The following is a 26,221-nucleotide window of genomic DNA, read 5'->3' as shown; positions in this document are numbered from 1 at the left end:
TATTTTCTTGGTTCAGGTCATAGTTTATTCAAACAAACAAACAAACAAACAAAAAAGATCCAGAGTACATCGAGAAGATAAATCCCAACTTGGGAAAGTATCAATCACATACTTGGGAAAAGTATGCATGAGTCCTGTTTCTTATGACCTCATGCATATCTATGTATTTCCCAAGTATTTTCATGGGGCAGGTGGATGAAATATGCCTCCAGGTTTTTATGTGAGCACCATTAAGAGCCTGGCTCCTTGCTCACCAGTCTTCTGGGTGACCATTGTGGACTCAAACTCTTCAGAGGCTCATGTGGATCTGTGGGCATTGAGGTGGACTCCACCAACACCAGTGTGTCTGTTGTTGACTGAACATTTGCCTTTACAGCTGCCAGTGCATATTGGTAGCTATATAAGCACATTTTAGGGATGTTTTGAATGAAGCAGAGAGGCTAATAAGCTGTCCCCATAATGCCTTCAATTTTTCACCTTTGGAAAAAGCTCTGTGTTAAGGTGACTTGTCTCCAAGAAGCCCCATAGATATGTAATTAGCCTTTCCTGGAAGGGTTAACAACAGTGGTTCTGAATCTGACAGTGCCTTAGGATCACTCAGATTCTAGAAAAATCCTGGCACCCAAGCCCCCCTCCAACCAGATTCTCTGAGTTGTATCTTGTACATTCATATTTTTTAATCTACCCCACCCCTGCAGAAGACCACAGTTTACAGTCAGGGTTGAGAGCTACTGAATTATGGGTTACAAGAAATTAAATTTCTCAGGGCTAACCTTGTATCAGATGAGCTCATTGTAACTCAGGAAAACCAAAAGCTTGACGTGAAAGGATGGGACCCCAGGAGGATGAGTTTTTGGTGGGGAGAGCGGGCCAGAGGTCAAAGGATGCCAGCCTCGGGAAAGGACAAGAAGAACAAAAGGAGAGACGGAGATTTTAAACAAAAGTTGTAACCCACAGTTTCATAAGCATGTATTTATCTAATCCTTACAACAGCCACTTGAAGAAAGGACATTCACATTATTGGAGTACCTTCATGAACCTATCATTTCTAGGCTTCTTGCTGAATTTTTTCAAATGCCAGCTTTGGTAGGTCCCACCGCCCCTCTCTCGGAGAGCAGGCTGTGGCTCGGGGCAAAGCTGGCCTCTCAAACCCAGATGCTCTGATGGAAGCCTCTTCTATCTGGATGGGAGACAGCTCGTCCTGAAGCCTCACGGCCTATAGGATGTGCTGGCAGGGGAAATTCCGACTGGGCGAGTGAGCAGGTTGCTGCAGCCCAGGAGAGGTGGTTCGTGAGCAGGAACAGTGACTGGGAGGAGTTCAGTGACATACGTCCCCAATTAGCAAAAAGGCATTGAGCGCTGGCTGTGTGATGAGTGTTGCTGTAGGTTGTGTGGATACAACAGTGAGCAGAGCAGACCAATCCTGCCCTCTTAGGGTCCACCTTCTACAAAGGGACGCCAGCGAATAAAAGTTAACGAAATACATGGTGGGCCAGTTGGGAAGAAATGGCGTGACAGGGGATATAGGGAAGCAAAGGCTAGAGATTGGGGGCAGGTTGCAATTTTAAAGCCTTTTTGGGGATGATGGGTGAAGTGCAGGCATTACCTCAGGCTCAAGAAGCCTAGATGGAAGGAAAGAAGGAAGCAAAAGCCTGAGGTGGGAGTGTGGAATGTTCTGGAAACAGCAGGGAAGCTGAGATGGGGACAGGAACAGAAGGAACAAGGGGACAGGAGAAGAGGTGAGGCTTTGTGGGCCACCAGAACACCTCTGGCTTTTATTCTGAGAGAGAAATCCACACCACAGGAGGGTTTTCAGATCCAGTGTCCTTTACAGAATCTCTCTGGCTGATGGATGGAGAAAGGAGCAGGTGAGCAAAGGGGGCAGCTGCAATCACTCAGCTTCTACAAATGGTGGGGGCTCAATGGTGGAAGGGAGAGGGGTGATCACGATCAGATTCCTGATGTGTGGAAAATGTTCGGAGTGATGACTGACAGCTCTTCTATCCAGTGTCGTTCCTCCATGCCAGGCCATGTGCCTCTGTGAACTTGGCTGCATTCTTTTCTATCCCTGTGGTTTTTGCAAAGAAGCTGGCGCCACCCCCATCTCCTGGATGAGGAAACTGAGGCTCAGAGAGATTTGGGACTGGCTCACAGCCTCACGTCAGGCTCTGGCCACGGGTCTCTCAGTCCTGTCTTCTTTCTACTACAACAGGCTGCCTCCACTCCAAAGTCCACAAAACAATTTAAGACTTTTGGGATTTCTTATTGCATCAGCACGAATATTATTAAATTTCCCATAAACTCAAATTTTCTCTACTTAAAAAGAGTATGAATCTTTCTTTTTAGAAATCGAGGTGGTTAAGATTAATGACCAACCGTAAAATTTTACAAGCAATTATTATGGTTTACTGTGCCTTCTTCAGCTGCTTGACACGCTACTATCTTTTGTTTCCCTTGTTTGTCGGAGTCAGGTTTGCACATCACTGACCAAGACCTTGAGTGCCTGGGAAGTTTGGAGCAAGGCCATTGGTGAAGCTATATTTCTAACTTCCACTCTAAGGATGGAATCTTGTCATAGAAGCTCACTGACATTTACTCGTCTCGCATTAGTAATACAGCATGGTGCATTTTCCATTTTCATTAGCTATGTTTGACAGAATCTTTAGAAAGGAACTCAATTGTCTGTTTCAAGAAAATTCTCTTTTTTTGTTTGTTTTGTGGCAGATAACATGAAAACTTGCGTTATGGGTGTGTGTGTGTGTGTGTGTGTGTGTGTGTGTGTGTGTGTGTCCCATCATAATTTGGGGGCCCTTTCTGACTTTGGGACTCTGTGGTTTCCTGCCTCATGTGTCCTTCCAGCATCCCACTCAGCTGCAAGCCCCTCCCTCCAGCCCCTCATGCAGGATCTCCCCTTGGAACAGGATTGCTTTGCACCCAGCTTCCCTGAGAGTTCCCAAAGTCTTAGCTCAGAGTTTTAACCCTCCTCTGGAGCCTACTTCCAAATTCTATTCTCACACTTTGGTTCTTTCTTTTTTTGGTTGCTCCCAAACTAACAAACCAAAGCAAAACTAACTGCAGTAGCAGGAAAGGGATTGTATTCATCAGAACTTGTATGTAGGAGGTTGTATGTAACTGAAACATATTCAGATAGCTGCGGCAAAATGGTGTTTGTTGACCCCCAAACCAGGAAATCCAGTGATGCATCTGGCTTTAGACCAACTGGGTCCCAGATTTGAATAATAACACTTGCTGTGCCGCTCCCCCTTTGTATGCTGTCCTCATTCTCTTCTTCTGCATGGGGACTTTCTCCCAACAGCACAAATAGCCTCCTAGCATCATCACCAAAGGCATCCCTCCACCCCGCCCCCCTCACAGCTCTCGAAGAAAAGCCTGGGGAGAATAATGTTTGATCCAACATTGGGCAAATACCCTTTAATGAAGCCATCTAAGGCCAGAGAAATAGGTTCAATTTGGCCAGAACCACATCCCTTTGTGGGTAGGAGTGGAGGACATCATGACACAATGATGGTGGCACTAGCTGATTGTCATGGGGCATGTGGGAGGGCTGCTGCCACAAGGGGCTGGGTAGCCTGCCAGGTAGGTAATCCATAGCCACCAACTTTCCCTGAAGTTGTAGCTGCATTTCAGCTCTAGAATTTCAGTAGAGTGGGGAGCTCGGTGTTGGGGGACAGATCCCAGCATTTCTGTTCAACTTTAATCAATAGGTGCCAGCATGTCTTGAGCACCTATCATATATATGCCCCCACATTGTACCAGGCACATATAGATGATAAAATGCTGAATGGCACATTGACTCTACCCCAGGGAGGCTGTTCCTTAGGGGGGAGGGTCTTAGATGATAGGGATTGATCAATGCGCATGCCTCCCTTTGATGCTAAAAGGAGAAATAGCCCCAAGTGTTACCACTCCGTCTCATGAATTATTTTTCCAAGGCAATAAAATTTGAAGATTGCAATTAGTTAACCATTATGAAGACAAATCTGCAAATATTTCTCTCACTGTGGTGACATTTAAAATGCTTCCTGCTCTACCAAACAGTCAATTGGATTTCTTTCCCCTCATCTTCTCATAATGGCTAATTGCTAAGCAATTGATTGAATCCCCTTTTGTTACTACATAATTACTAAGTTGGCCCAAACAATGGCCGTGGCCATTTCTCCATCTACTCTTTTTGGTCACCTACAGGGCACGTTTGGAGTAGGAATGTTCTTATTGGGTTAATCTCTTTGTAAATCATCGATCTAGTTGCTTAATGTAGTGATTCAGAGCAAAGGTTCAAGGGGAAGAAAAGCTTATGTAATCCTCAGGGAAGGTTTCCCAACCTGCCCAAGCCTGAGAGGTTTTTTGCCAATAATACGGAGATAGTAAGAGTCTACCTTGCCAAGTTTGGAGATGGTCATATGAGATAAAACATGTTAAGTGTTTAGCACCACTGGGACATAAGCTCATAATAAATCATAGGTGTTCATAGCTCATCTAGGCTGTTGCTGATGCAGACCTATGGAGACTTGGCCAAAATTCTTAACCGCTCTGTGACTCAGGTGCCCATTTTGTAAAATGGGGATGATAAAGCCACCTGTCTCCTGGAGGGCATCTAATAACAAAAAGAGACAGGAAAACATATGGGATTAATGTGAAGGTCAAAATGGATCTAAAGACACCAGGCAGCACTGACCTCTTAGTTGCTCTTACGTTACTGACAGCATCTGGCAGAGAACCTAGATCCCGCTCAGGTGAGAACCCTTCCTCTCGCCCCTAAAGCCTTCGAAAGGAGACTTTGTAGACACGAGCGTGGCTTCTTCCGTATCCACAGCATTCCTCCCTCACAGTATTCAACAGGTAACTGCTGAGTGTGGGTTACATGTGGGGATGGCGCTGTGGGCTCATCTCTGTGGAGAATATGGGGAAGAAACAGAATTCGGGGTCTGCTGCCTTGAGCTGTTGGGAGTTGTGGCCTTTGGAAGAATTGTTCAATAGGACCGGTCCTTTTTTTTTTTTTTTTTTTTTTGACTATTTTTTTTTGGCTATTGTCACAAGATGAGATCTTGCTTATGGTGCTTTGTGTGATTCTAACTCTCTCCCCCCATAAAAAGCACATCGCGCTCCGAGAGAAGTAATTTCCCCAGAGCCATATCCAAAAAAGAAAAGTGAATGAGGGTACCAGCAGGAGCCAAATTTCCATGGTTAATTGCACGGACTTAGCTTTGGCTGTTCTGTGTTGCCGAATTCAGTGGGGAGCTCGAAATGTGGGACTGAGGGGGAATTTGTGTCATGTGTCACCTCCGCCACCCCCATGGCTGTGAGCTCTGGAAGGCTGAGAGGACTTTGTTCTCCAGGTGGCCCAAAATGTGCACGCCAGTGCACCGTTTCCCCGACAAGAGCCCAATAAGTGTGGATGGGCTGAGAACTGTATTAGACACAGAGGAAACCATACTTACAAGAAAAGGTCGGATTTTCTCTGCAGAGTTTAAATGGTGCATGTGCCTTTACCCCAAAAACCACAGAAACTATCTCTTAAAGAAACATCAAAACTATATATTTGTTTAGTGCGATATTTGGCCAAGATGGAGGCTTCCGGGGAGAGTTCTAAGTGGAATGTGGGTGTCACAGGGCCAGGGCACTTACCTAACTGCCTGGCTTCTCTGGTCAGTCAAGTGAGTCTGCCTGGACATGAGCCACTGTGAATTGAAGGGTAGTTAGAATCCAGGGAAATGTTGGGGCGCCTGGGTGGCTCAGTCAAGCGGCTGACTTCGGCTCGGGTCATGATCTTGCAGCTCGTGAGTTTGAGCCCCAAGCCCGCATCGGGCTCTGTGCTGACAGCTCAGAGCCTGGAGCCTGCTTCGGATTCTGTGTCTCCCTCTTTCTCTGCCCCTCCCCTGCTCTCTCTCTCTTTCAAAAATAAATAAGCATTAAAAAACAAACAAACAAACAAAAAGAATCCAGGGAAATGTTGAAGCCTTGCTTGAAAAGGTGGCAGGGTGTTCTTGATAATAGCTACCTTGCTAATAGAGGTTTAGCCATCCCAGATGCTGGCTCTTTACCTAAATTATCTCTATTTTAATCTTTGGAGCAACCCTCCAAATGGGTATTATCCCAATTTGAAGGCAGAAGGGGAAGGAGCTGGGGATAGAGAGATCCATAGCGCGTGCTCTCTGACACACAGATAATTAATGATTTATGACATGGCTGAGCCTGCCGGTGGTGTTTTCTGAACCCTGCACCTGGGCACAGGACAAGGATTGTTTGTATTTCTTTCCTCTCCATTGGGGGTGGGAAATTTCGACTCTTCTGGAGGAGACCCCAGGTCCTCTGAAGGCTGGAGGGGGATGAGACTCCATTCCCAGTGGAAGCACACAGGGTCTCCCAGAGACCTTTCCCCCAATCTCCAAATTCCATTCACTTGTGCAAAAGCGACTTTCAGAGTCAGAGAGCTTGAGGCTTCCTATCTTTGTCGTCTCATGGGCTCATTGGTGTATCTGCCTCTGACTTAAATCACTGGCTCCTTTTCTGTCTTCCTCTGCATCTTCACTCAGGGGTGGTGGAAATAGAACTTGACCTGGCAACAGACAAACCTAGCTTTAATTGACAGCTCTTCTTGGAAAATTCACTCCAGCTATTTAGTGCTCTTTTTCCTCCTCTGTGAAATGGGGCCAACAGTGCCTCTTTAGATTATGAAAGTTAATGTAAAAGTACAAGAGAAGCCCCTAGCAAGTTGTCTGTCCCAAAGCAGACACTTAACTAATATCAACCTCTCTCCTCTTTGTCCCTTGCCCCCACAAGATGGGTAGAGACATCAAAAAGAATCAAATACTGCTGTTAGAAATGCTGCTGTTGGAACGCCTGGGTAGCTCAATCCGTTGAGTGTCCGACTCTTGAGTTCAACTCAGGCCATGATCCCAGAGTCGTGGGATCAAGCCTCATGTCGGGCTCCACATTGAGCATGAAGTCTGCTTAAGATTCTCTCCGTCTCTCCTTCTCCCCTGCTCACTCTCTGTCTCTCTTTCTACTCTCTCTACAATGGAAAGAGAAAGAAAGAAAGAAAGAAAGAAAGAAAGAAAGAAAGAAAGAAAGAAAGGAAGGAAGGAAGGAAGGAAGGAAGGAAGGAAGGAAGGAAGGAAGAGAGAAAGAAAGAGAAAGAAAGAGAGAAAGAAAGAAAGGAAGAAAGACTGCCGTTCACACAAGGGTTTATTTTCTGCCTCCCGTATTCATAGCTGGAGTGATTCTCTACCTTACAATCCTCAAGGATACCTGATCCCCACATCTGAGAATGTGAAGACCAACTTTTTCTAAATAACATGATGTTGGCATGGCCCAGGTGACCTTGGGATTTCCTTCCTTCTGGCTGCAGCCATGCTGGATACCCTGAAGGATTCAAGTGCACCCTGACATGGCCACAGAGGTCACCTCTGTCCTGAGTCCTCAGAAGGAGAACCTTGGCTTTTAAGACTTGCAATTTAAGGGTAACCACGCTTTCTGTTAGCAAGGAAGATCCAGGATAAGTTTTAAGAGAAAAATGACTGTGTAGAAAGTAAAACCACATTATTTTCCTGTCTCTCCATGGATCCCTTACCTCCATTAAAGAACAAAGAGAAACCCCAGTTAGGAAGGATGGAAACAAATGGAGCCATGTCAGCCCGCCCAAACTGTCATTGATCACCTTGCCAGGTGCATATTCCTCGAGTTCCATTCAGGACCATCTCTAAACAGCCATTTTCACAGACACACAATAAAGAGACAGATGAACTGGTCAGTTTGCCCTCTCCCTTGCTTGGGTAAAAAGAAAATGATTTAACTAAATCTTTTCTTCTTTAGGATGAAAAGAGATTAAAAAAAAAAAAAAAGGTTTAGTGGCAAATGGCTGTCCTAAAGTAGATGAAATAGGAATTGATTTTACTTACCTGCCATCACTGGGTACTTGGGAGGAATCCCCAAGAGCAGGTGTGAGGCCGCACTTTGTGAGGAGGTGGGCCAGAGGCGGCCAGGCGGGTATGGAGTCAGCAGCATTTCAGGAGGTGTGGTCGCTCGTTATTCACCGTTTGACAATCGGCTTTCTCTTCCTTGATGAGCATGTGTCCCACTGTGATGTTCAAACCCATAACAAAATGAAATTTTAAAGCTAATGGTAATATGGGGCACCTGGGTGGCTCGTCAGTTAAGCGCCTGACTTCAGCTCTGGTCATAATCTAGTGGTCTGTGAGTTCGAGCCCCGCGTCGTGCTCTGTGCTGACAGCTCAGAGCCTGGAGTCTGCTTCAGATTCTGTGTCTCTGTCTCTCTCTGCCCACCCCCTCAAAATAAATAAACATTAAAAATAGTTTTTGAAATTAAAAAAAAAGCAAATTATATTACTTTGCCTGTATAGGTAAAATGTGTGCGAGAATATCCAAATAGAAATAACTGTAAGAATGTTCTTCCTCTTTGAGTGATCCCTACTTTTGGGAATCTATCCTAAGGAAATAATCCAAAAAGCAGAAGATTTTCTTTTCTCACAGGAAGATGTAGTTGATAGCTTTTTCACATTATTCCTTATTGAAAAGAGTCAAACATCCATTATTATTGAAGTGGTTGCTAAATAATGGAATATCTATTTTAAAATATTGGGTGGCTAAAATAAAATAAATAAATAAAATAAAATAAAATGTTGGGTGGCCATTAAAAAGAAGCTAGTACTAATAAGGAAAATGTTAGTTTTATATATATATGTATATATATATGTGTATATATGTATATATATAATGTATATATGTGTATATATGTATATATATGTATATGTATGTATATAATATATGTATATATGTATATATATGTATTTATGTATATATATAAATAAATGTATGTATGTATATATGTGTATATATGTGTATGTATATATGTATATATATAAAAATAAATGTATGTATGTATATATATGTATGTATATGTATGTGTGTGTGTATATATATATATATATATATATATATATATATATATATATATTGAGAGAGAGAGAGGGAAAGAAGAGATATTTATGCTTTAAGGGAATCCTTATCAAAATCCCAGAAAGGTTTTCTATAGGCAGAGACGGGCTTATTCTAAAACTGATGTAGAAAGACACAGGCCCCAGGTTAGCTTCGCAATCTTGAAGAAGAAGGATTTAGCTGGAGGAATCACACTGCCTGATGTTTGCACTATGTAGCTGCTACAGTAGTTGAGATGATGTAGTGCAGTAGAGGAAGACACGAAGATCAGTGGAAGAGTATGAAGAACCCAGAAAGAGATCCACATAAATACGTCCAACTGATTCTTAATAGACGTGCAAAAGCAATTCGATGAGAAGGGTGTGGTCCTTCTGCACAGAGCACAGAAGCACTTGGATGTCCATAGGCAAAAGTGAACTTGATCTTAAACCCCACACCTTATATAAAAGCTAACTCAAAATGGATCATGGATGGAAATGTAAAATGTAGAACCGTGAAGACTTTAGGAACAAATGGGAGAAAATCTGAAGGATTCAGGGCCAGGCAAAGAGTTCTTAGACTTGACGTAGAACGTGAGGTTCCTAAAAGGAGAATTTGACAAGTCGAGCCTTATTAAAACTTTACACTTTTGGTCTAGGAAAAATCTTGTTAAAAGGATGAAAAGACAAGCTACCAACTGGGGAGAGGCACTGACAAACCCCCTATGTGACAAAGGATTCGTATGTATAATACATGACAAACTCCCAAAATTCAACAGCAAAAATCCCTAGTCAACCTAATTAGAAAATGGGCAAAAGACATGAACAGACATTTCACCAAAAAGGATCTACAGATGGCAAGTAAGCACACAAAAAGATGTCTAACCTTTTTACCCATGAGGGAGACACAAAACCACACACAGCTCAAAATAAAACCACAAAGAGCTATCAGTACCCACCTATTGGGATGGTTAAAAAAAAGGATAGTGGGTACAGTCAATGACAGTGAGGATGCAGGAAACTGAATAGTTCAGATGCTGAGGATGGGAATGTAAAAGGGACGATGACTCTGGAAACCAGTTTGGCAGTTTCCTGTAAAACTAAACAAACATGCAATTGCCACAGGAGACAGCAATTGCACTCCTGGACATCTCTCCCAGAGGAGTGAAAACTGTGTTCACACAAAAACCTGTACACGCATGTTCATAGCAGCTTTCTTCATAATTGCCAGAAACTAAAATCAGCCCGGATGTCCTTCAGCAGGTGAATGGTTAAGCAAGCCGGAACACTCATCCAGTGGAATACCACTCAGCTATAAAATGAATGAAATTCTTGACACACAACAACTTGGAAGAATCTCCAGGGAATTGTGCTGAGTGGGGAAAAGAAAAAAAAAGCCAATCCCAAAGGTTCCATACTGTATTATTTCATTTATGTGGAATTTCCCAAATGACAAAATTATGGGAAAGGAGAACAGATTAGTGATTGCCAGGATCTAGGGACGTAGAGGTAGGTGGTATTTGGGAGAGAGGAGAGTGTGGTTGTAAATGGCCACAGGGGGTCTTTGTGCTGATGGAACATGTGTAGATTAAACCTACACATGGAACAAAATTAAGTAGAACTAGATGTGCACGCATGCACGCGCACACGCACACACACACACACACACACACACACACACACAAATGAGTACAAATGAAACTGGGGAAATCTGGATAGAATCCATGGATTACATCAATGTCAATATCCCGGCTGTAATATTGTTTCTATAGGTTTGCAAAATGGTAGCATTGGGAGAAACTGGGTAAAATATCTCTTGCAACTGCATTATTTCAAAATAAGAAAAAATGAATTAAAAATGTGTTTATGCAGTGGTATGCATTTAAAAGACTGGAAGGGAGGCATCAACATTTTTCAAATAGTTGTAGCGTTCAGCGTCCATGCTGGGACATACAGCATCTTGTTTTTCTACCTTTTACTTTGGTTTGTTTTCCAGATTTTACTTAGTGTACCTATGTTAGTTTTGTAAAGGCAAAGAAAGTATTCCTGATTTTTTACTTTAAAAACTTTATTGCCAACTATGACATGTTTGTTCTGAAACCATCTCCCCATTCCTTCTTCTCTTACACCCCAAGTGTAAAGGGAGAGTGAACACATGTACACACACTACACACAGACACACACACACACACACACACACACACACACACACGCACAGACACACCCAACGTTATGACCTGTTCAAGAATTAATCAGTTGGGACTCAGCGCTCGAAACTTAACATCAATAGTTTGCAGCTAATGATGTACGAACCGCTGTTAGCCTAGATGGACATTTGACCCAGAGGCTGAGGAGCTGGAGGTCTCATTGTGATTTCATTTGTGATTCACAGCCCAAGTCTAGTGTAGAGATAGGAGGTGCATCTTGATGGATAATAAAAGAATAGAGGTTTAGACAAAGAAAATAATGAGAAAGGGATTATTTAGAAACCTGTTTTACCCTCTCCACCTCACTGGGTGGCCCCCTTCTTTTGGTGCAGACATAATTTGAAGAACCCAGAGCATATGATTGGTAGTAAGTAATCGAATAAATTCATAGGATGGGAGCAAGGCTCAGGAGCCTATAAAAGATTCAAGTCCTACTTCCCCTTAGGAGAGAGGTATCCAACCAGTATTAATATTTTAGAAATACTAGAAGGTGGAAGAGGAGCCATTATTCATCACTAGCACCTCCGTGGTACTAAAATTAAATAATGGATTTTTTTTTAAGACAGAATTGCTAGAGTTGTGGAACTATAAAAAATATTCCTCTCTTGGGGATGTTGCATTTTTTGCTTTTATCTTTTCTTCTCCTCTTGAGAACATTTTGATTTACTTCTGTGATAAGCTTATAACAACTAAGGAACTTGGGAGGCGGGTTGAGCTTGGCTGGGAGGGAGGGGGTTTAGGCAGCTGACAAATGAGCCTGTGTAAATTTGTTTGGCTTCGAGTCAGGAAGCGCCAGGACTGCGCATGCATTCATTTACCACTGCATAGCGTGTATGCGAGCACATATGGGCTGGGGCCCTGGGCCCTGTAATAGTGAGCGCCCACTGTGGTGTGCAGGCTTGGGGTCTGAGCATGCTTGTCTGCTCAACAGGATCCCTGCGAAGAAAACCCAGCTCTCCCCTTCCTAATCCGGTGAAAGCCTTGAAGCACCAGCCCTGCTCCTCGAGGAGGCATCTGGTCTAGCTGTGAGGAATCACGCAGCCAGGGGTTGGCTTCACACCAGCCTCTGTGTTTCTGGATTGGCTCAGCTGGTCTCAGAGGTTTCCATGTCTGGCTCCGCCCCAGAACTAGCTGCTTAACCCAGTTGGACCAATGACTTTGCCTACTGAGTCTCACTTTCCCCACCCTTGAAACAGAAATAATAGTAACTACCTGGCAAAAACAAACAAGCAAACAAAAAAACTACCAGAACTTTAGCAAGGGTGCCTGACATTTATGAGACCTCAGTGAAAGCAGTTATTACCTAAGATGCAACTTGAAGGTTTTTAAAAATCCTCTTAATTATAAAGTTACTCTTCCTGATATTGACATGCTGCCATGTTTAGATATACTCAGATGGTAATTGTTAGTATTTGCTGAGTGCCTACTGTTTGCCAGCCATAGTACCCTGTGCTCACCATGACCTTGGGAGCTCAGATCTCTTACCCTCATTGAACTGAAGAACTGACATTCAGATGGATGAGAGGGTCACTCAAGTTCAAAACCAAGGACATACTAGAGCCCGAGCATAAGCTGACACCAAACCATTATCTAAACCACTGCACAGTGGAGGCAGGAGGGGTGGCTATTGTTTGGTACACAGAGAAATGGAGTTAAAGGGAATGGGCGAGAATCCTTGCCCAGCAACGGGTGGAGAGTGGCTGAGTTAGGTATAAACAGACATCCATGGATGGTATCTCATTCCTTACCATGCAGCACTGATCCACACCCGTTGAGGACTGCTCCAAGCTTCAGCCTGAAGGGTCCATAGCAACTGAGAATGAGAAACAGCCTCAGAGTCTATCTGGCATGGGTCACCTCTACAGCACCTTTACCAGCGGGTGGTGTGGGCCTGGACACCACAGTGTCCAGTGGCAGGCTTCTCCATCACCAGACAGCTCATGCCATCAGCTAATGCTCTCCAACCTCACAATGTTTCCCTCCATTTAAGCTGAAATCTATCTGTTCAGTAACTTGTATTGATTGACTTTCCTGAAACAACAAAACTAAGCCAATCTCCTCTTTTGCAGGTCTTTAGGTGATGCCCAAAACTATGCCCCCCCCCATCTCTCTATGTCTCCAATCACTTAAGGGGCTTCACTGTGTTAATCCTATATAGAACAGACCACCTTGGTTCTCCCTCAAATACATGCTTCCTTTAGGGTCCCTACGTCACGTAACCTCTACCCGTCCCCATATCCCTTGGAGAGAACACACCATACAACATGATCTGTTATGGAGTAATCACCCACAAGGCAGTTATTGGACAGTTATTTACCCATGACTGTTTTAAAGGATTAGTTACCATAACCTGAGAGGAACCCACAATCCATACACAACCCCCACCAAGAGCCTTCCATTTATTGTGCAACTTATGAAACCCTTTGCCAAAGTCTTTATTGACTTGTAGTTTGTATGATCCTTTCTTGTTGGACTTCCCTTAGAAAAACCGTATTTTATAAAGATGTTCACCCAAGTTGATCTCATTTCATCCATGAGCCTGTAAATTTTCAGGAAGCACACCGCTCTACTCTTTAAAATGCGTGTGTTTCATTGGGATCATTTAATTAGGCAAGCCACTCTAAATGACTCTCGTAGGAAGATACCAGAGTATCTCTCATATCTCAAGCCCAAGAAGCAAAGCTGGTCTTTACCAGAAATTGATAAGCCATTTTGAAATCATGAAATCAAATGAAAGCTATGCAAGTTCATTAATTTGTGTACTTCTTTCCTTTTTTACCATGTGGTCTCTCATTTCACTTTTTCTCTTTACGTAGCTTCTTTACTTATTACAAAATATTTAAGTGTCTACTATACATCATGCTCTGTTCACAGCCATGAACAAAGACCAAATTCCCTAATAACATGGAACATTTATTTTAATGGTAAATAGAGATAGCAAACAGATAACTATGTCAGGTGATGATGGGTTAGTTCTATGAAGGAAAACAAAGCAGGGTCATTGACATAGAGGATAATGTTGGAAGGGAAGCCACTATTTTTTTTTTTAATAAGGTGGTCATGGAAGTCCTGACTAAATAAATGAATATAATTAGAGAAGTCAGGGACAGTGAAGGAATGAGTTATACAGATATACACTTGGTAATAACCTGGTGAATTAAAGCCATTTGCCAGACACCACTGGGAAAGAGGACTGTGATATTTTGGTAGAAAAATATAATTTAAAGATGAAGCCTGAGGCATAAAATTAAGTAATGCCGAAGAGGATAATTCACCATCTACAGGGCTTGAGCCCAAAATGGCTTCATATATACACAGATATCCACTGTCTTCCCTTTCTGTTTTCCAAGTAGACCATGTTCTTTGTCAAGGTCTATACTTAGGGTCTGAAAGGGCCTCCCCAAAATGGTACACTTGGCTTTTATCCTGATAAGACTTTCAGGCTCCACAACCCTTGCTTAGCTAACCGACTCAGTCTCTTCCTGTCCCAACACCAGGCTTCCTAAGGAGATTATCTGATTGGCCAGGCTCAGCTTTTGGATAGGAACCTTTTGGTTCATCGGAGAGTAACCCCAGGGCTGAAACAGGGGTAGGCCCAAGAAAGGCATTTTGGGGGAAATGGCAGAAAAACAGGATAGGAGGATATGTGTGGACAAAGCAACAGTTGAGGCTGAAGATAGGGATGGGCTGTAAAATGAACTACTGAAGGAGCCTGAATTTTCTCTGAAAGTGAAATCTTTCCCAGAAAGATTTCAATCATATGTGACCCAATTGTGGGAGATAGTTACTGCTTCAGGGAATGAGGAACTTCAAAGGCATGCACAGGTCCTTGTAACCAAGGTGCATGTGAGGCAGAATAGAATGCCAAGCTTTCAATTGAAAATGATTGAAATTTTATTTATATTTGACACTGCATGTGTTTCCAAGCATCAGACTTAACATTAAAATTTGTCCTGAATTATAAGAATAATAAGAATAAGTATTGAAACTCTTGGCAAAAGGGCAGCCAACATGCATTTCCAGGGAGAAATTGTTCAATTGTTCGTGTTTATTACTTCCAAACGGGAATCGCTCCAGGTTCATAATGCTGATTTTGTTACATTGCTTTCTCTGAACTGTGGTTCAGATGAGTGCATAAATATTTGGTTTAATATTTCTTTGGGAACTGTAAAAATCTGAACTGATGGAAAGGAGAGGAGCTGAGCAATGGCGAGGGAAAGTTGGTAAGAGATTAAGTGTGTATATTTCAACAGTGCCCAAGGGGCATGATTAATTTATTATCCTTTTAGATGGCAGAATGCATGCAGAAACCTCCACATTATGCCATGACTATGACAAAGCTAAGAGGGTGTGAGCAGGTAAAGATATTCCTGCCAAGAATTTGATGTATGGAGAGAATGGGTGACCCATTGGATACATATAAATCTGGGAATGGAGACTTGAAAGTCCCTAATGTTGGCTCTGTCACTGGCATAAGGCCTGAGATGAACATCTCTGCTCTCAGCCTTAAGGGGCGGGGGGGGGCATGTCACGAGGAAGCCAGACCTGAACACTGTCAACAGCGCCAGGCTCTGAATCTTTGTTGATTCTATTTCTGGGCTGCTCCCACACAAGCCAGCACACATCCATTAGTTGGCCATATGGAGTTGGGCCTAAAACCATGGGTTCTGGATATTTGGATTCAAATCCAAAGTTATTCCCTAGCTAACTTTGCCAAGGCTTGTGGGACTCAGTTTCTTCCTCCATAAAGTGAAGATTAGTATAAATACCTATTCCACTGAGTTGTTGTAAGGATTAAATAAACCACTGTGTGTAAAATGTTTCGAATAAAGTGTGGCAAAGAGTTTGTGTTCAGTGAAAGGTAGCTTCTGTCATTCTCCTCCCCTTCTTCTTCATCATCACCATCATCATCACCATTTAATAGTTATAAAAAGAACAACTACCTTAAATTATTGAATATTTTATGTATTTATGCGTTGCATATCTCTCGGATCATTTACTTGCCATAATCCTTTTGGGAGAGACATCATTTCGCCCATTTTGCAGAGAATGGGTATGAGGCTCAGAGAGGCCACACTGCTTACAAAAGTTCATGTTGCTTGTGAGCTCTGAGCTGGGATGCAGACATATTTTTACCTATCTTTCCACCCTCTTCTTTTAAACCCTCTGTGCATTAGTGAGGATAGGCAGGCTCTGCTGCGGTGATAAGCAAATCCTAATTTCAGTTGATCAAAGTAACAGAGGCTTAACTAACCTCCATGTCCACTGAGAGTTAGGTGTGGGCTCTGCTCCTCCTCGTTATCATTCTTTCCCTCAGATCTAGGTTGACGAAGTCACTATTATCTGGAAATTGCTGGTCACATGGAGAAGGCAAAATCGACATGGATAAGCATGTCATAACTCTTAAAGCTTTTGCCTAGAATTAGCTAAAGTGACACATAGCACTTTCAGTCACACTTCATTAGCCAAAGCAAGTCACATCGCCAAAAGCAATGTCATGTATCGGGGAAATAGAGTCCTACTATGTGCCAAGAAGGAGAGGAGACAGAGTATTTAGACACAGCTTCAGTGACCACTTCCTACTATCATATATCTGAGTCATAAATAGATTAGACAGCAAGTATAGAAGATGTGGAGTTTTTACCAGAAATTTCAGGGACCATCTTGATTGTAGAACAAGAAGAGTCAAGGTCAAGGAAGACATTTTGAAGGGACCCAATGAGAAAGGGAGTATAACTCACAGCCTGCATTAAGAAACCAGAAATTCAAGAAGTGACTTCTAAGGATCCCAGTTATTCTCTTGGACACAAAGGGGTCCAAAAGTGTGATACTAATGGGCAATGAATGAACTTTGGGTCCAGACAAGCAAGGTACAATGCCTGAAGGATTCAAAATGACTCTCTTTCTCTGATCTTCTGTGGCATCTTTCAGCACATCTGTGCTCTTGCATGATCTAGACTTCAAAGAATGCATAGAACTGAGAGCCTGTGGAGGTCTACAAACACTCTGGGACTCATAAATGGTCAATAAACGCTTTGAATGGAAAAAAAGGAGGTGGAGAGAGACAGTGTATTAGAGGAAGGAAAAGTCATGGAAGTGGGGCGCCTGGGTGGCTCAGTTGATTAAGTGTAGGACTTTGAGGTCAAGATCTCAGCGTTCATGATGTCGAGCCTTGTGTCGGGCTCTGTGCTGACAGCTCAGGGCCTGGAGCCTGCTTTGGATTCTGTGTCTCCCTCTCTCTCTGCCCCTCCCCCACGAACGCTCTGTCTCTCTTTCTCTCAAAAATAAGTAAACATTAAAAATTAAGAAAACAAAAAGTCATGGAAGAAAAACTGACCATGAGGCTGAGTGAGAGGTGGTAAGAGTTTGGTGTATATTTTTAACAAACAGAAACTGAGCTCCTGCAGTGAGAACAGCATTGTGCCACTTAGAAATTTAGATACGTGGAATCCTACATCTGTCCTTTTGTGACTGGCTTATTTCACTTAGCATGTCCTCAAGTTTCATCCATATCACAGCATGTGTCAGAATTCCTTTCCTTTTCAAGGCTGAGTAATATTCCATTTCATGGATACAGCACGTTTTATCCATTCATCCATTGTTGGACACTTGTGTTGTTTCCATATCTTGCTATTATGAATAATGCTGTATAATACTTATCCCTTCTGTGTGTCAATGTATCATTTAGTAAAGATGATATCGCACTCAGCCACTAACAACATTTTTTTAAGGGGCACCTGGGTGGCTCAGTTGGTTAAGTGTTAGACTTCAGCTCAGGTCATGATCTCACAGTTTGTGGGTTGGAGCCCCTCACTGGGCTCTGTGCTGACAGCTCAGAGCCTGGAGCCTGCTTCGGGTCCTGTGTCTCCCTCTCTCTCTGCCCCTTCCCCCCCTTGTATGCATTCTCTCTGTCTCTAAAATGAACATTAAGAAAATTTTTTTAAAAGATTAAAATTTTTTTAAAACCTCAAAAATTGAAATTTCCTAAGCCACATTATTATGTAAGTTGGAAATAAATGATTAAAATAGTGTAAATACTCACAAATTAAGAAATACTCTCATAAAAAAATTCTACAGCCTAGAGAATATATGCAAAAAAGCATAGGGGCGCCTGGGTGGCTCAGTCAAACATCTGACTTCGGCTCAGGTCATGATCTTGCAGTCCATGAGTTCGAGCCCCGCGTTGAGCTCTGTGTTGATAACTCAGAGCCTGGAGCCTGCTTCAGATTCTGTGTCTCCCTCTCTCTGCCTGCCTCTCTCTCTCTCTCTCTCTCTCGAAAAAAAAAAAAGTGTAAACTATCAGAAAATAAGGTAAAAAAAGAAACCACTCACAAATTAACATTGAATGCTACAGAACTCAGCATAAGCTGTAGTCAGGCATAAATGTCTTTGTTATAAAAGAAGAGAAACCTAAGTAGTGTGATGATGGTGTTACTAGAAGAGGCATCATGGTGAATTGAGACGTCCCATCATCTGTGCTTCTTTCCAAGGGCACCAGCCTGCCCTCAACCTCAATGACCTCCAAGGCACCATGGGAACCCTTGGAACTTGGTGCTGAACAGAGCCAGCCCCAGGTAGGATGAGAACCACAGGATTAGACGGTGGGTCTCTGGCTCTCGTCATCCTTCCGTGGATTGTCAGGGCGCTGGCTCGGTGTTTCTGCACCACGGGATTGGGTCTCCTGGCCCTGGGTTTTTCCCAGTTCTCACTAATTTATGACCTACTGTATGCAAGTAGCTGAGCAACACGAGGGTGGGGCAAGGGCATGGATCCAACAGCTGCCCAGACAGCCAAACAGCTGAGTTCAAAGGCATGTCAAGGACTAAACCACAGCTGGGAATTAATTAGTGCTTACAGATCACCTTAGGGAATGGATCTAATGATAAAACAAATGCCTTCTAATAACTATAGAAGGCAGTAAATGGGTTTTTTTCCGACTATTTAACATGGAATAGACATCTTCAAAATTCGCATGTATGCCAAGCTCCAATAATTCCTCTTACATGTTTAAAAAAGTGATATTTTGACTGTATAAGTAATATAGCCTCATTGCCTGAAACCAAAAATATTCTAAGAGTGAAGGAAAAAAGTACACCTCTTTCTCCATCTTCCAAAGACCTATACTGTTGACATGTGATTTTTCCTCTTTGGTGATTCTGGCGGAGGAGTGGGTTAATTATTTTCTGGGTTTTCAGCCTTTTGATCATAGTGTGTGTGTGTGTGTGTGTGTGTGTGTGTGTGTGTGTGTGTGGGCGTAGTCTTCCCTCCTTTGAAAAGAAACATCTCCAGATTTTCTAAATAGCGGAGGATCCGAGGCATCGATTTTGTTGAATGTGACAGGGAAGAAGTGCCAAAGTATTCATCTTGACACTGCTTTGTCGACAGGCGCAATGTCTACTCAGACAGAGAGTCCCCCACAAGTGGACCTCAGCAGATTATTGGGATGGGGAGGGTTGGAAGTCCCTTCCCAGCTCCTGGGCATTACTACTGCCTGGGAAGTAACTTTGGGAATTTGTAAAAAGAAAAATGGAAAGGCATTGATGCCCCACAGGTAAAGTGACCACATTTTTAAAAAATTATTTTAATGTTTATTTTTGAGAGAGAGAGACACAGACAGAGCACAAGTGAGGGAGGGGCAGAGAGAGGGAGACACAGAATCCGAAGCAGGCTCCAGGCTCCGAGCTGCCAGCACAGAGCCCGATGTGGGGCTCGAACCCATGACCCATGAGATCATGCTCTGAGCCAAAGTCAGATGCTTAACTGAGACACCCAGGCGCCCCCACATTTTTTTACAAGGTTGGTACAACAGACCTTATTTTTATTTTCAATATGTGGGTTGGGGTTTATGAGCATTTTGTGATCACATAAAAACATGCAAAACAAGTTTCACGTCTTCACTCAAAGCTTTCATCAAGTATCTTCTCTGTTCCTGGCCCAAGAAATCTTAAAGAGAATAAGAAATAAATAGCCCAAGGACAGTCACCAACAACAACAAAGAGGCCATCTGCTCTCTGTGCTGGAATAGATCTCGCCAGGGAGCAGGGCTACGCTCAGAGGACGAGGTTCATTCCTCACGGAACAGGGCAGAGAGGGGGAAGAGAAACGTCAGTAAGTGGGCAGGCCCTGGTGCTGAGTCCAGGAAGACGAGGAGGGGTCTCCAGCAGACAGGCTTGGGGACGGGCGTCCAGCTGACCTAGGTCCAGAGAATGTGAGCTAAGTTCAGAATGCCTGTGGTTGGTTGTGGCCAAAGGTAGAATTGTAGAAGCAGGTAGAGACCCATCAGGAAGGCCCCTGGGAATAGACCCTGGGGGCAATAGGGAGCCATGACAATTTCTAGCCTGGGAATCTCATGGTGGTTAGGTATGTATACATTTTAGAATGACCATTCTGGTTGCAATTAGAACAGGAAGTGAGAGAGGCACCAGGGTGGCTCAGTTGATTAAGCATCCAACTTCAGCTTAGGTCATGAACTCAAGGTTTGTGGGTTCAAGCCCTGTGTCAGGCTCTGTGCAGACAGCTTAGAACCTGGAGCCTGCTTCAGATTCTGTCTCCCTCTCTCTGCTCCTCTCCCACTTGCACTCTGTCTCTGTCTCTGTCTCTCTCTCTCTCTCAAAAACAAACATTAAAAATTTTTAAAAAGAATAGATGAGAAAAGAGAAATCAGAAACATGGAAGCCAGTGAGGAGACTATCGCATTTATTTATTTATTTACTTACTTACTTACTCGGCACGCAAATATTTATTGTCCTATGTACCATTCTAGGCCCTGAGGACAAAACAACCAAAAGTCTCTAGTGGAGGTCTGAGTTGGAGTACAGACACCCGATTTCGGGGCCAGAAGCTCTTACAGCAAACAGGGTGTACAAAGCCTGGTGACTGTCCTGTTTCTATATTGAATATATTTTCCAAAGGGGAAAAACACTGATGTCAGTACAATTAAGGAAAAGTCCGAACCCACACAGATGCCCAGGATGGACGACTAAAAACCACATGGACAGAAGGCTATGTGGGGCTCTGGATTGGATTTTGGATCAGAAAAAGGCTAGAAGCAGAAAAACTAGTGAAATCTGAATACGCAGAATCTGGAGCTTAGTTAGCTAAGAGCCATGTGTCACTGTTAACTTCTCAGTTGTGACCATGGTTACATAAGATGTTAACATTTGGGGAAACTAGGTGAAAGGTATATGGGAAGTCCATACCATCTTTGAAACGTTTCTGTAAATGTAAAATCATCCCCCCAAAACAGTTTATATATGAAATTTTCTAATGCATCTCAGCCACACTGAATAGGGGGGAGAATGTGGAATAATTTATACAGAATGATCTAACTTCGGTAAAAAATTTTGAAACTGCTGTATATTCTATGAATGCATATATGTGTATAAATTCATAGAAGAAGACCTTAAAACCGCACTCAACCTGATGCTGGAAGCAGAGGACAGAGGTTAGAACAGGACTTGGGGGATTCAACAGAGGGCCTTGCTCTGTCCATCGCGGGGCCACAAACCTAAGAAGTATGCAGCATGAACGTCCTTTTGCAATTCAGATCCACCTATCACTGCGTGCTCCAGGCCTCCATATTTCTTGTCCCTCTCTGGTGCAGAGGACTCTGGTCCCCGCTGTGCTCTGCCACCGATAAGGCCTGCGTGCTGGCCACCCCATGGCTCCCTGGGAAGTCACTTTCCCCAGGTATGCTGCAAGATGCCCGAGTGCTATTCACACGCCCTTCCCGGGTGTCAGCACCCGGAGCCCAAGTTCGGTCTCATCATTAGCTATCGTTTTTTCCCATTCAAACTCTGAGGGTAAGTAAGGCAGAGAGAGAGAGAGAAAGAGAGAGAGAGAAATCCCACTGTGAAAAGAAGTGTTGAATTGCAAAGAGTAATAGGAAAGACCAGCTAATTGTGAAGCCTTGCTATGTGGTATAATGGGTGCTAACAACTCCTGCTGAGCAGAGACTCGGGGCAGGATTTGTTCTGAACAGGAGGAGTGCCCTGGATTTCTTATATCCCATCACATTAAACAACAAAAACAGAAGGACCACCGCCCAGCCCCCCCACCCCCCCACCCCCCACCCCCCCCCCACCCCCCCCCGCAGCCAGGATGGCCCTGGGCAGTTTTCAGGACTTTACATAGTGTAATAAAGCTCATCTGGAAATCCACTGGACTAGCATGAACCAGCTTCGAGGTATGGTTGGGGGGGGGGGCCCTCCGTGGGTTTGTGGCCACTGCATGCCTCTATCTCCCCAGATCAGTGAGGCTGGAGTGGGCTGGGGTCCCTCTGAAGTCCCACCTAAGGACCCAGACTCATGGCTTCTCCCTGGGACCCGAGCTCCACCCCATGCCTTCCTCTCCAAGGTCTCCCCCGGCCCTGCGGTGTTCCGATGCAGGTAGAGATGTCAGTCTCGGGAACCAGCAATTCTGTTCCACGACATCATAGAGAAGAGGTTTTTTAAAAAAAATAGTTCCTAACAGTGCTGTAGGTTTAAAATCGGTCTAGAGGGGAGTAGCAAGACGACCCAGACTTCTTTCGGCCTCTGAATGGTAGCAGGGGAAACCAGTTCTAATGAGTATAGATGGGGCTTGTCAAATGGGGGGATGCTCATGGGAATTGGCAGGGGCTCGACAAAGCCCACAACGCCGGACCCCACCCCGAGGCTTCCTGATCCAGGCCTCTGGGTGGGGCCTGAGAAGTCGAATTTCAAAGGAGTCCATGCCCCTGCTGGTCCAGGGAACCATATCTTGAGACCATGGTTCTATGGAGCATGATGCCCTTCATGTCCCTGGACTGGTGGCCCCATAGTGCTCGTTAGTCTGTGGGCTAACTTGGTGTGGCTGTGGGCACTCCTTCAAAGTGGACACGGTTCTGAGGACCAGCAGGCAGATTCAATATATATGTTAAAAGCTAGGCCTTTAGGGTCTCCTGGGTGGCTCGGCCGGTTAAGCGTCCGACATCCGCTCAGGTCATGATCTCACAGTTCGAGAGTTCAAGCCCCACGTCAGGCTCTGTGCTGGCAGCTCAGAGCCTGAAGCCTGCTTCAGATTCTGTGCCTCCCTCTCTCTCTGCACCTACCCTGCTCATGCCACCTCTCTCTCTCTCTCTCTCTCTCTCTCTCCCTCTCCCTCTCCCTCTCCCTCTCTCAAAAATGAATAAACATTAAAAAAATTTTTTTTTTAAATCTAGGCCTTTCAAGATACAAATAGAGTGGATTGGCAGCACAAAGCAGAGGTGTTCACAATGGGACTTCCTCCTTCTGGGGGAAGAAGTCATTTAAATCCAGCAGCCAAGATGCTGCTTCTGTGAGGTCAAGTGACTCAAGCTCCCCAAGAGCAAGGAACTTAGCCAGACCCAACCTCAGCAGAAAAAAGGTGGCCCTGGGGGGAGTCCAGAATTCTGAACTCTGAGTCCAGAATTCAGTGTTGAGCAGCAGGTGGAGAAATGGAGAAAAGGGAGGGGGAGTGGCCATAGTTGACCCAAGAGAGCCTTCAGGACCTTCCAGAAGGTCTGGATCACTGTGCTCCCAGAGCTCTCTGACTGGGGAAGTGTCTGGAAAGGAGGTCAGAGCATGGAAAACTTCCCTAGCAGGCCTTGTCTGGGGCCCAGATGCGGTCAGAAGTCCACTCCTGTCCACTCCTGGGAGCAGGACAGCACAACAGCTCGTGTAGGGCTCCTGTCACATTATGTCTCTGCCCAGCACAGCCTTGGAGGGGAACTGCATGCCTTGGGTGTGCTCAGGGGAGTGAGAGGAAGAGGCTTTAATGCACAGTTGGGCCAAAGTGGTTAAAGGGGGACAGAGGGAGGGAGGTGACAACACAGAACAGATTTTGTGTGGCTGCCCCTTCCCACAGTGAGATTGTCTCCAGAGCACTTCTCTTCCCAAACCACAGATGTTTGTGAGGCACCTGGGTGCCTCAACGCTCAATTGTTTAAGCGTCTGACTCTTGGGTTCAGCTCAGATCATGATCTCACTGTTCATGGGACTGAGCCCCACATCAGTTTCTGTGCTGACGGTGTGGAGCCTGCTTGGGATTCTCTCCTCTCACTCTGCCCCTCCCCCACTGGTGCGCGCTCTCTCTCTCTCTCTCTCTCTCTCTCAAAATAAAAACAAATACACATTTTAAAAATAAATAAAAATCAAAGAAATGTGTTCTCTTAGGGATTTAAAAAAAATTTTTTTAACATTCATTCATTTTTGAGAGACGGAGAAAGACAGAGTACAAGTGGGAGAGGGGCAGAGAGAGGGGGAGACACAGAATCCGAAGCAGGCTTCAGGCTCCGAGCTGTCAGCACAGAGCCCAACACGGGTCTCAAACCTACAAACTGTGAGATCATGACCTGAGCTGAAGTCAGACACCTAGCCAGCTGAGCCACCCACAAGCCTCTTTTAGGGATTTTTTTTTTTTTTAATGTTATGGCTAAGATGTTTTTTTATGCCTGAAAGTCTCAGTCTTACCCAATAACAATGATGGCACGATTTTGTCACGATTATTACTCTGAGCATGGGTATCATTAGCTACAATTCATTGAGCCCCTTCTGTTCACCAGGAAGTACACTTTGCACACAATATCTCATTAAACCCTCACAGCCCTGAGAAATAAGGGGTGTTCTCTTCATTTTACAGATAAGGAAATCAAGAGCCAAGAAGGCCATGTTCAAGGTCACAGAGCTGGCCTTAGACCAAGCTAGGACTGGGACATGAGTTTGTCTGAATGGTGGTGTTTTTTATTAAGCAGATACTGGCACTGTTTCCTGCCATATGCCAGGCACTGTGCTGGGCACTGGGATCCAGGGGTGAGCCCAATATGCGGAGGCTGCTGACCTCATGAGCTCCCAAGCAGTGGGGAGTGGGTCAGGGGGGAGAACATCAGTTGGATTAAATCAAGTCAAGCAGCGATTAAAAATCCGTTTCCTCAGAAGATATCACATGCCTTAGTTTAAATCTTGCTTTAGATGACATTTTATGTTAATCTTAAAAAAGCAAACAGAGATAATTGGTGTTTAATCAAAACTCTCAATGTATTTAAGTAAAATTTTCAATCAGAAAAAAAGAAAAAACTTGCTCTGTGGAACTGTCGGTCTCTGACTCAACTGGGCACGGCAGAGGAACCTGGGTAGAAGGGTCACGCTGCCTTAGGCACCACTGCCACCTGGTGGCAGCCGCCGGAATTGCAGGCTAGGGGGCCCCAGCCATGACCAGCCTCTGAGGGAGACTGACTCCACCAGAAGGCACCTTTCCTGTTCTAGCCACCGAAACCCTCCAGGTACAGGTGACAGTGTTCCAACAGTGTTCCCCAGGTGCCTGTTCACTTGTAAATTGGTTACAGCTGGATCAGTATAGCTTTCATTTAACTGTTCTGCATGTTTGTTTCTGACCTTTAAATTGTCAGACCGAAAAACATGGTTACCATCGAATTCTTGTTCACAGATATAGATGATAAAGTGACATTAAATACAGATGAATAATTGGGCAGACTCTAGAACCAATTCATGCAAATAATAATTCTCTCTTTAGTTGGGTATCTTCAAACGCTATTAAAATTAAAATCTGTGAGTATCTTCAAACGCTATTAAAAAAAAAAACGAATTAAATTTGGCTCCTAATTACCCTGAACCTCACTCAAACCCCACGAATAACTCCCAGTTTCTGGAATTTTGTAGGCTCCCTCTCGTCTGCCTGCTGCCTGTGTCTGTGCGGTTCCCTCTGTCTAGAACTATCTTACTCCATCAATCTCTATCATCTGAATTATCTTCAAATGTCAAATCAAGGCTAACAACCTGTAGGGGGTTCTCTTAAATTCAGAACTGGCATTGTTGCAGAGCAATATCCCTAAAGAAATGGAAGATGGGTTTTGAATCCTCTCTTCATCTCTTTCATAGCTGTGACCATAGTTACATCTCCCTGTGTCTCAGGGGTTTCATCCCTTAAGTATGAATGATAACGTCCCCTCCCACCAGCATTGTTGTGAGTTTTTTTTTTTTTAACTTGTAAATGCACGTGAAATGCTTACAACACTGTGCCTACTTCCTTATAAGCAATGGGGTGAGTGGCGCTGTTGATGAC

General features: G+C 44.1%; 1 protein-coding gene across 1 annotated transcript in view; it reads left to right on the top strand.

The window, feature by feature from the left end:
- CDH13 (cadherin 13) overlaps positions 1 to 26,221 on the top strand; it is a 1,039,261-nt gene that overhangs the window by 514,002 nt on the left and 499,038 nt on the right. The window lies entirely within an intron of this gene.

The sequence above is a fragment of the Puma concolor genome, chromosome E2 (genome assembly GCF_028749965.1).
Source record: "Puma concolor isolate L17-30 chromosome E2, mPumCon1.1.hap2, whole genome shotgun sequence".
In the NCBI taxonomy this organism is placed as follows: domain Eukaryota; kingdom Metazoa; phylum Chordata; class Mammalia; order Carnivora; family Felidae; genus Puma; species Puma concolor.
This window is presented reverse-complemented; position numbering and strand designations above follow the sequence as displayed.